Genomic DNA, 10,827 nt, shown 5'->3' with positions numbered 1-10,827 from the left:
TGGACGTCAGCCTCCAGAACATCCCCCAGGTGGTGGGTGCATGCTGTACGCTCCACAACATTGTCGAGAGCAAAGGGGAGGTTTTCGTCCAGGGGTGGGCGGTCGACACCAGCACGGGCTTCCCCCAGCCGGCCGCCACACCCAGCCGCCAGGCCCACCATGAGGCGGTATGGGTCTGTGAGGCCCTGCAGTCACACTTCGATCAGGGAGACCCCTGAGCACCTCCCTGGCCTTCCCCGGAGGACCCCGCCTCACACAGCCTGCATTGCCCACACACCGCCCCCAACACCCTAACGCCACCCTGCCAACAAGCACACACCTCCAGTTATTTGGAAAATAAAACTTTATTTTTCTTTTGAAAACTGCTAACTTGGTTTGATGCACAACAGAAACTGCAACCAATATACAAAGGGGGACACCTATATACATGGGAGACAACTATATACATGGGGGCCTGGCAGACGGCTCGGCCATTGGCCCATCAGTTGGGTGGGGGTTGAGGGGCACGACCCCTGGCAGGTATGGCTCGCGACCCCCTCTGTGTCCTCGGTCCCCAGCGTGGATGGCTGGGGTCTGGGAGGACCGGCAAGTATGGCCGGGGTGCCTCCAATGGCCGGTCTTCAGCCCCAGTGGGCTCTGGTCCTGGGGAGCTTGCAGGTGGTATGGCAGGTGGGGCAGCAGGCAGCGAAGCAGGGGTGGCAATGGGTGGAGAGGCAGGGAGGGCGGCCCAGGGGGCGGCAGGGGGTGGGATCCGGGTGACGGCCTCCCGGATCGACCTGGCCATATCCTGGAAGACCCCCATGAAGTCCTCCCATGCTGCCCACTGCCAGGTGGACTCCTCCCTGTTGAAGCGGAGTCTCTCCTCTGCCATCTCCATCTGCCACCGGAGAGCTGCCAGGAGCTGGGGGTCCACAGGGGCCATTCCCAGGGTCCGGCGGTGGTGGGACTGTCCCGCTGGCCTTGGGGGTGTCTCCGGGCACTGGCAGTGACTGACCTTTGGTGGGCTGCTGGGGACAACGCAGGGTGCCTGGCTGCCGGGGTGTCAGATGGTGCAGCTGCAGAGAGGGAGAGAGGCAGGGGAAGGCTGTTAGTACCATGGCCTGGCCCATGGCCTATTCTCCCCATCCCTCCTTGGGTTCTGGGTCTCTGTTCCCATCGGTGGGTGTGGTGTCCCTGTTGCGTGTCCCCATAGCATTGTCGCCCCGCCCCCAGGGTTAAGGCACAGTGCTGTCCATGGGTGCAGGTGCTGATGGGCCTTGATGGCCGTGCCACCATCCTGGGACCATGCTGTGGCTGGGTGGTTGCAGGTTGGGGTCCCATGGGGGTGTGTGAGGCTCCTGGTAGTGTCTGGTGCCCCCACCCCATGGCCCATGGGTGTGTGCCCTGTGGGGCACGTACCTGACTGTCCATTGCCGTGGTCGGGGGAAGCCCGGTGGGCGAACACCCGGCTGGTGCTCAGGGAGGGGAGGTCAATAAGGAGCCCCCCCTCCTCACTGCTGGACCCTTCCTCCACTGTCCCTAGTGGGGGGCTCCTCGGATTGGCCCTGGGGTGTGGGGCTGGACTCCGGGTGGGACTCCGGCTCTGAGGCCTGCTGGGGCTCGTCGGCCATGGTGTCAAGGATGGCTGGGGGGAAGGAGGTGTCCCGGGGGCCCAGGATGTCCCTGAGCTCCCTGTAATAGGGGCAAGCAGCGGGGCAGCCCCAGACCAGCTGGCCAAGTACCGGGCCCGGGTGTACCCCTGCTGCAACTCCTTCACCTTACTCAGGACGTGATCCAGAGTGCGGGCAGGGTGACCCCGGGTGGCCAAGCCCTCAGTGAGTTGGGCAAATGCTTCTGTGTTCCACCGCTTGCTCCCGATCACATGGAGCACCTCCTCCTCACCCCAGAGCCCCAGCAGGTCTCAGAGCTTGGCATCCGACCAGGAGGGGCCCCGCCTCTTTTTGGCCCCCTGCTGGGCTGCCAGGGGTGCCTGGGTCTCCTCAGGAGGGGAACCCTGGGGGTGCTCGGGGGGCTGGCTCAATATCATGGCTAGTGGGTGGATGGGTCGGGGCCTGTAGAGGGTGTGTGGGGCTAGCAGGTGCGTGTGCTGCTGCCTGCACGCTCTCAGCTTCCTGCCACAGGAAATCTGGGTCCGTGGTGCTTTAAAGGCTGCTGCGTGTGAGGACCATAAAGCCCCACAGGGCCTGGACAGAGCCTCTCAACCCCTCAGCTGATGGCCACCATGGAAGACCCTGTTATTTCAAGTAGCAGGACATGGATCGTCAACACACACCCTACTTCAATGTTCAGCGTCGAAGTAGGGCACTATTCCCATCTTCAGATGGGAATAGTGATTTTGACATCTTGCCACCTAACATCGATTTCAATGTCAAAATAGCACACAGAGTGTGTAGATGCGATGGGTGCTATTTCAACGTTGTGCTGGCTACTTTGAAGTAGCCGGCTAGTGTAGACGCACCCAAAAAGTGTTCTTGCAAAAGTAAATTGAAAGAATGTGGCACTCCTTTCGAAACTGCCCTTCCTTCTTTGTTTCAGGAAGAACGCCCCCTTTCGAAAGCTTCTTTTGAAAGCAAATATATAGATGCTCCCCAGGCCCACTTTTTTCAAAAGAGCAGTCCTCATGGTGCTTGATTTTACAGTCACTGGACCATTCTTTCAAAAGAGTGGGGGGCTGTCTGGACACTCTCTTTTGAAAGAGGAGATCGCTCTTTTGATCAGCTTTTTTTGTGTGTTGATGCACTCTTTCAAAAGAAGTTCTTTTGGAAGAGATCTTCTGGAAGGGCTTCTTTTGAGAGATCTCTCTATGGTGTAGACATAGCCTCTGTGCATGGCTTCATGAGCTATGGGATCAAGGAGTAGGCTGGGTCTCCAAGGATAGCTATTGGTATTGCCACATCTCAAACAGCAATCTTCTCTCTGTGCCTATGTCCTCCTCAGATTTTGCCTCACCCTGGCAGCTCCTGGATCAGCTCTGCACATACCTCAGCATAGTGTTGCCTACTTGTCTTGCTATGGTGGCTGCATGGATAAGCAGTGAAAAAAGGGCAGGAAAACATTGTTTGCCATTGCTTTTGAGTAGGTTGGGGAGGAGATAAGTGCACTATGAAAGGCTGATGACACATACCCAGAACCATTCGCTGCACCATTTCTGTCGTGTTATACAATAGGAGCCTAAAACAGAATGCAAGGAGGTAGCAGGAACTCTGGGATAGCTACTGGGGATTTACCCCATTGAAGTCATTAGCACCATGGGGAGATGCACCTTTGACTTCACAAAACTGAGTGCTAAAAGTTGACTTTAATAAATTTGATCTAACCTTTAGTGTAGACATACCCTAGGTAAATGGAAGAATACGTGGGCAGGTTGTGTTCCTACACTTAAGGGGAAACCCCTTCTATACTACAATAAATGCTACAGTGCCACAGCTATGCCAGTATTATGCCCATCACATAGACATGACCATAGATGAATCACTAAAATTAGCAGGCGTGATGCTGAATAAACAGTGATGCTGTTGGGCAAAAAGATGCTATTTTTACATAGCCACATTTTAGAACTTGAGTTTCCATGGGCAAATTTTATCATTTGTCTATGTGTGCTAATGTTAAAAATGTGTCTGAGGTGGAGTGGAGTCCCTCGTATGCTATTCCTCTCAGTATGCTAACCAAGTAACAGAGAAGTCATCTTATTCTAACAAAACACAACAGCAGTCATGTAACACTTTAAAGACTAACAAAATGGTTTATTAGGTGATGAGGTTTCGTGGGGCAGACCCACTTCTTCAGATCCAGTAAAGTCTGACAGTAGCTACTATCTGTGGGAAGCTGGGCAAGAGAGAGCTGGAATGAGAATTCATGACTCCTGCACATTCCAGTATTTCCAGCTTTTGCAATTTTATGGCAAGTCTGGCAAGACTGTTTTTTTTTTTTCCTAAAACTCCAGCTTCTTTTCAATGGCTGGGTTTGGCAGCACTGTCCTTTTAGTAGAATCTACAACAGTAAATTCTGTGTTTGTTAAAATGTGATCAGTGACAAATCCCTAGGTGATGAGAGAGAGCTGGCAAGGCTTTGTTGTTGGGTGGTTTATTATTATTATTGTTATTATTATTATTATTAAAGATACATTTTGAGTTCCAGGGAAGATAATGTACTTCTACAAAAAAGAGGAGACTGTTCATTTCTGTGCTCCTCCCCACACCCCAACTAGAGGAACTGCCCTCCAGTCCCATCTCAGACAGAGGAGCTGGATCCTCCCATGCAACCCGAGGGCCAAGAGAGCTTGTTTTCCCATCTCCAGCTCTGGAGGAATGTTGTGCCTCCACTGACTGGGAGGCTGTGCCTCTGCTTGCCCTTCTTGCACATCAAAACAAAAAGCAGTCAAGTAGCCCTTTAAAGACTAGCAAAATGGTTTATTAGGTGAGCTTTCGTGGGACAGACCCACTTCTTGAGACCATAGCCAGACCAGAACAGACTCAATATTTAAGGCACAGAGAACCAAAAACAGTAAGCAAGGAGGACAAATCAGAAAAAGATAATCAAGGTGAGCAAATCAGAGAGCGGAGTGGTGGGGGGGGAAGATCAAGAATTAGATTGAGCCTCAGTCTAATTCTTGATCTTCCCCCCGCCACCACTCCACTCTCTGATTTGCTCACCTTGATTATCTTTTTCTGATTTGTCCTCCTTGCTTACTGTTTTTGGTTCTCTGTGCCTTAAATATTGAGTCTGTTCTGGTCTGGCTATGGTCTGAAGGAGTGGGTCTGTCCCACGAAATCTCACCTAATAAACCATTTTGCTAGTCTTTAAAGGGCTACTTGACTGCTTTTTGTTTTGATAAGCTGCGTCTACACGTGCACGCTACTTCGAAGTAGCGGCACCAACTTCGACGTTAGGCAGCGAGACGTCGAAGTCGCTAACCTCATGAGGAGATAGGAATAGCGCCCTACTTCGACGTTCAACGTCGAAGTAGGGACCGTATAGACGATCCGCGTCCCGCAACGTCGAAATTGCTGGGTCCTCCATGGCGGCCATCAGCTGGGGGGTTGAGAGATGCTCTCTCTCCAGCCCCTGCGGGGCTCTATGGTCACCGTGGGCAGCAGCCCTTAGCCCAGGGCTTCTGGCTGCTTCTGCGGCAGCTGGGGATCTATGCTGCAGGCACAGGGTCTGCAACCAGTTGTCAGCTCTGTGGATCTTGTGTTGTTTAGTGCAACTGTGTCTGGGAGGGGCCCTTTAAGGGAGCGGCTTGCTGTTGAGTCCGCTCTGTGACCCTGTCTGCAGCTGTGCCTGGCATCCCTATTTCGATGTGTGCTACTTTGACGTGTAGACGTTCCCTCGCTGCGCCTATTTCGATGTTGGGCTGAGCAACGTCGAAGTTGAACATCGACGTTGCTGGCCCTGGAGGACGTGCAGACGTTATTCATCGAAATAGACTATTTCGATGTTGGCTGCACGTGTAGACGTAGCCATAGTGTATAGACTAGCACGGCTTTCTCTCTGTTACTATTCTTGCACATGTCACTGGTTTAAAATAATATAAACTGAAATTTGTAAGTGGTAGATTACACTATAACAAACACATAACTATCTATAATTTCACCATCGAGTATAGACTGCACACTCACATTTCTTAGTGACTCTGGGGAGAGGACCCAGATTCTTCTGCTTCAATAGCTCCTAACTCTAAAGCTAAAGGAGAGTTTCTTCCAGTTGTTCGCACTACAGGGCCTCTGATACACAGATAAGCATTTCTGACTCGAATAGAAGGCAGCTGTGTGCAAACACACCTGTGTCAGAAAGGTAGCTGTGTTAGTCTGTAGCTTCGAGAACAACAAGAAGTCTTGTGGCACCTTATAGACTAACAGATATATTGAAGCATAAGCTTTCGTGGGCAAAGGCCCGCTTCATCAGATGCATGAGTGTGGGGGGTGGTTTCAGAGGGGTATTTAAGGAGTGGGGTCCCAGTAAGAGGGAGGGCCAGAGCTGACAAGGTCTATTCAGCAAGGTGGAAATGGCCCAGTATCAACAGTACTTATCAAAAGAGGAAAAAACAAGTCAGATCAGATGGGGATGTGAGCTTTTGTCAGAGTCTAACGGGGAAATATTAGCACCCAGAGCAGAGAAACTGCCTTTATAAGCTGCGAGCCACTCCCAGTCTCTGTTTAATCCACACCTGTATGCACACTAGTATGATGCCCATCATGTAGACATGGCCTCAGATAAGTCACCTAAATAAGCAGGTGTGATGCTGAATATACTCAGGGAACAAACCTGTTGGGCAAAAAGGTGCTATTTTTACGTAGTCACTTTTTAGAATATGAGTTTCCATGTGCAAATTCTATCATTTGCCTATATGTGGTAATGTTCAAATATGTGTGAAAATGTGCACAATTAATGTAATCTATTTCGGTTATTATATTGTGTCCAGCACTGTAGAATGATGTGTCCCAGGCCTGAAATTCATCCAACAGTAACCAAGATGAGAGCTGTTGCATCTTGATCACATCTACCAAACTGTTATCTCTTAAGCTATTAAATGTTTTTATGTAGTGGTGACATATTCCTAATATAACAATCTGTCCTGGTACCATACCCTGTCTGTGATGTGTGTTTATCAGAAACACGACTTCTTTCCTTATTTCATGCACTATAGAAATATGCTGATGAAACCACAAAATGTAATGGTTCACGTCAGTGCTTGTGGTTGACCTACTTTTTCATTTTTGTTACGCACCTAGGGCCAGATTTCTAAGTATTTTCTGGAGGCTTTACACTTGTCTGGTGATGTAAAGCAGCAGTGCAACCAGGTGAAATGAATGACTCAGGTGGGCTTACTGCTGATTTGCATCACCAGAGCAGTACAAAGAAGCTACAATTTACCAGTAAATCAGGCCCAGAATATATCTGGTTTATACAGTCATTCCTTCGTGATATCAATAGACGCTTTTTAATCGGTTCTGATTCACAGGGAGACTGCTTTTTTCAAACAAGCACTAGACACAAGCTTGTTTCTGGGCACGTCTATGAATCAATTGGTGCTTATCTATATACTCATGTATGGAACTGTGTAGAATGTGAAGACTTTGAACAGCAGATTAAATCTGTAACTGTGTTTCATATTTTGTACTAATTAGTGTTGTTTGAACTTGTTCAGTATTTTGTCGTTTTTTATTTGACTCATTGGACATTTTAATACTTCTCGTCTTTCAACATTTCTAACCTGTGAGGAAGAACCTTACTAGTGATTCAAAACATGAAATATTAAAAAGGTAAAAGAAAATTGATGTTATGACTAGAACAGAGTGAGACACTAATTATGTAAAATGAGACAAATGCTGCTTGCACATTAATGAAACTGCTTTGGCTTCAGTGCATGTACTCCGTGAAGCTAAAGTAGCCAGCACCTATGAGCACAGTAGCCTTTCTCAACAGTAACAAGAAGTTCTGTAGCACCTTATCGACTGACAGATATTTTGGAGCGTAAGCTTTCATGGGCAAAGACCCACTTTGTCAGACGCAGTGGGTCTTTGCCCACAAAAACTTATGCTCCAAAATATCTGTTAGTCTATAATGTGCCACAAGACTTCTTGTTGTTTTTGAAGATACAGACTAACACAGCTACCTCTCTGATACTTGTTTCTCAACTGTGCACTTTATGATCCTATCAGGAAAAATAACTATCTTTAATGAGCCTTAGTATTAGGGCCTCAATTTGCTGTATTGTCACAAAGATTTCACCTCCAACATGACACCGACCCCATTTTGAGTCCTCCATTCATCATTTTTGGCTGCTTGTGAAGTTCGAACTCAGAGGGAGAGTTCCACCTGTGGGTAACCTAAAGAAAGTAAATATGACAATATATAATAGTTGTGATTTACGCTGAAATTTACACATAAGGAAGACATGAGAGAAACCCAAATTCGGTATACGCCCAGTGCAAAGGAATACCTGCATTTTTAAAACACTCCCCTACAGCTTCTTGAGCAATTGCTGCCCCTTTTCGCAATGCTTTCCTGGCACCTTTGTCGGTACTTGCATCACTCTGTAGGTTAATCCCAATTTGCCTACTTTATGGATAATAAATTAATCAAAGAGGAAATTACTTCTGTCCGTCAGCATTTGAGGGTTTGATTCTAAATTTTGGTTCAATGAGATTATCTAAAAAGTAAGAGGAAAACCCAACTATGTTCATTTATGTGTTAAGAATGGAATTTATGTGATAAGAATGGAATAAGATCACTAACAACACTCAACTTCTGATTTATTCGAGATATCTTCAGAAAATTGTCTCTCTCTTAATACAGTTACCAGCTAAGAGAGAATTTTTTGCATGTTGGAACCTTGTTTCCATTTACTGAATTGTGTGGGACTTGTGCAATATGCTATAATGGAAATTCTTCCATTGAATGATCTCTCTCCTGAATCAGTTTTTAAATCAACAAAATTCAGGGCTCCGAATTGATTAGTGGTATAAGTGGTCTGAACTCTATGGGCTTCAACAGAATTGCACCACCAATGTCGGGAATGGATCTGGCTTAAGAATGCTTTGTGAAGCTATAGAACATTCCTTCACTGCTTGAATCCAGAGATTGAATATACATGAAGTACATAAATCCCCATAAAGTACTGTTCTGTAAAATCCTATCACTTGGATCTTTGGCCGTTAGTGATATAACTTGATAAATCTTGTTTGAATCTAGATGGTTTCACAAAGACAAAACCAGTCACTATATATTAACTGTTCTCCTGTTCAAGCCCTGGAGTGAAGCAACGTAGCCAATGCGGCACACACGCAACTTTCTCTGTTGCAGTATGCAGTACTGGGTATAAACAGGTATCTCTTTGTTAGCCGAGAGAGCAGCATCATGTAGTCACAGGATGGGAAGAATTATGGAGCAATGTCTAGGCAGAATAGGCAAAACTGCAGATTAGCTGGAGACACCTGAGTATTCTAACAGTTTATAAATTATTCAAGGTTTTTAACACTTCTAAAATATCTTTCCCAAAGCCAAATATTTTAAGAAGTTCCCTACACAGAAGCATATTTATGAGAAGGAAAAAGTGCCTCAATCTCCTAGTAAAGTCTGAGTAGACACTGGGTTGTTTTCCTCATTAAAATGATTAACTATGTAGGAGCCATCATTGAGAACATTAGATCGTTGCTAGAAGCTTGGATTCTGAAGAAAGAGTGGGGGCTGTGGGGGCACTCTCTTTCAAAAGAGCAGCTCATTCTTTTGATCCGCTTTTTTGTGTGTGGACACACTCAAAAGAAGCTCTTGTGGAAGAGATCTTTCAGAGGAGCTTCTTTCAAAAGATCTCTGTTGTGTAGATGTAGCCATGAAGTTTACAATCCAAGAATGCAAACCCACAAAGACTATGCCCATTGACCTCCCAGAGATCACTCAGAGCAGCACCTGCTGTGTCACTGGTGTTTGCAGTATTGAATCCCAGGTTACATATGAGAAAGCATGGTGCAGAGCACACTCTGATGAGGGGAAGAGAAAGGACAGATATAAGGTAGCTTGAATTTATATGTTATGGGTCAAATTAGCACTTTTTGAAAGGAGAGTGTTTTGATTCTGTAGCAGCTCAGATGTGTAGCCTCCCCTTTCGAGTCTCCTGTTTGTTTTGTCTCTTCTCACCCAGCTCTGATTGTTTTGTGGTGAGACATCCATCTAGAGCTAGTCAGGAAATGACTTCCAGCTCCATGGAAAAAAAGGTTTATATATATATACATATATATTGTCCTAAATCAGATTGAAAATCCAAATTCTTTGAAACTGGAAGTCCACAAAACAAGGTTTCAGAAACAGCTGCACATCCCCCCTGTGGAAATGTTGAGTATTTCTGAAAGAAAATATGCAACCAGGTCCCCTGAGCTTCCAGAATTCCTGCTCCGGGATAGCATTCCTGATGTATTGCTGAGGACAAAGGAAATTAGAAGTCCTGAGAAATTAGATGCATGCTTCCCAGGACTTCTAGTTCCTAGACAGTCCAGAAGACAGGCTGCCTAGAAACCTGCAAGTCCTGAGAGCTCGAAAAACATTTTATCAGAATATTTCCAACCATTCTATTTCTATTTCTATTTCTATAGCTCTCTCCTCCACTTTATTTCGGTTAAGTCAGCCATGCAGGGTTATGTTATATATATATATATATATATATATATATATATATATATATATATATATATATGTGTGTGTGTGTGTGTGTGTGTGTGTGTGTGTGTGTGTGTGTGTGTGTGTGTGTATGCATTATGTCTCCAAGTTAGGTTCATTCTCATTTGCTAGCTCCAAATCCTCACTTCTCTCTCCAATTAGTTCTGAAGCCTTTTTTTGCTGTACTAGATCTAATCCCTGCAAATGCTTAGTTATTCCAATTTGTGCAATGTCCCTTGGTCTAAGTGTTTTGCTTTCTGATACCTGTCTCTTGGAAAGAAGGAAGAGCAAGCGCCTTCCTGTCAGAAATATTTTAAGGTAAGCTTTCCAGTAATTGAACTGACAGCTTGCTGTTCCTGAAAAATTCTTTGGGGAGGACATCATTAGATTCTTTTATAAGTAGTACCACAGTGCTCTTTACACCCTGTACTGGCTGGGGATAGCTTTGTATTTGACAAAATGAAAACCAAAAATAAAATTCATGGAATCATAGCTGCAAGTTTAGAATTGGAAAGACCTGTCAGGTCACCTTGTCCAGCTATTACAGGATTGCGCCCTTCCCCACTAACTTTATTGCATATGAGTAGGATGTCAGATGATATAAAGGAATGCAGAATGTAAGTGGTTTTGTTGTGCTTCCTTCAGCCAGCTCTTGGGGATACATCTGCTTTTGTG

At 46.2% G+C, this 10,827-nt stretch overlaps 1 long non-coding RNA gene across 1 annotated transcript in view; it reads right to left on the bottom strand.

Annotated features, from left to right (window-relative positions):
• Positions 1-348: 348 nt before the first annotated feature.
• Positions 349-10,827, bottom strand: part of LOC142007953 (uncharacterized) — a 50,309-nt gene continuing 39,830 nt past the window's right edge. Inside the window, exons 4-5 of the long non-coding RNA XR_012644046.1 lie at positions 7,750-7,829; positions 349-1,055 (exon numbers count right to left, since the gene is read on the bottom strand). This is a non-coding gene — a long non-coding RNA (uncharacterized LOC142007953). The remainder of the gene's footprint in view (positions 1,056-7,749; positions 7,830-10,827) is intronic.

This window comes from Carettochelys insculpta, chromosome 2, assembly GCF_033958435.1.
Source record: "Carettochelys insculpta isolate YL-2023 chromosome 2, ASM3395843v1, whole genome shotgun sequence".
Lineage (NCBI taxonomy): Eukaryota > Metazoa > Chordata > Testudines > Carettochelyidae > Carettochelys > Carettochelys insculpta.
This window is presented reverse-complemented; position numbering and strand designations above follow the sequence as displayed.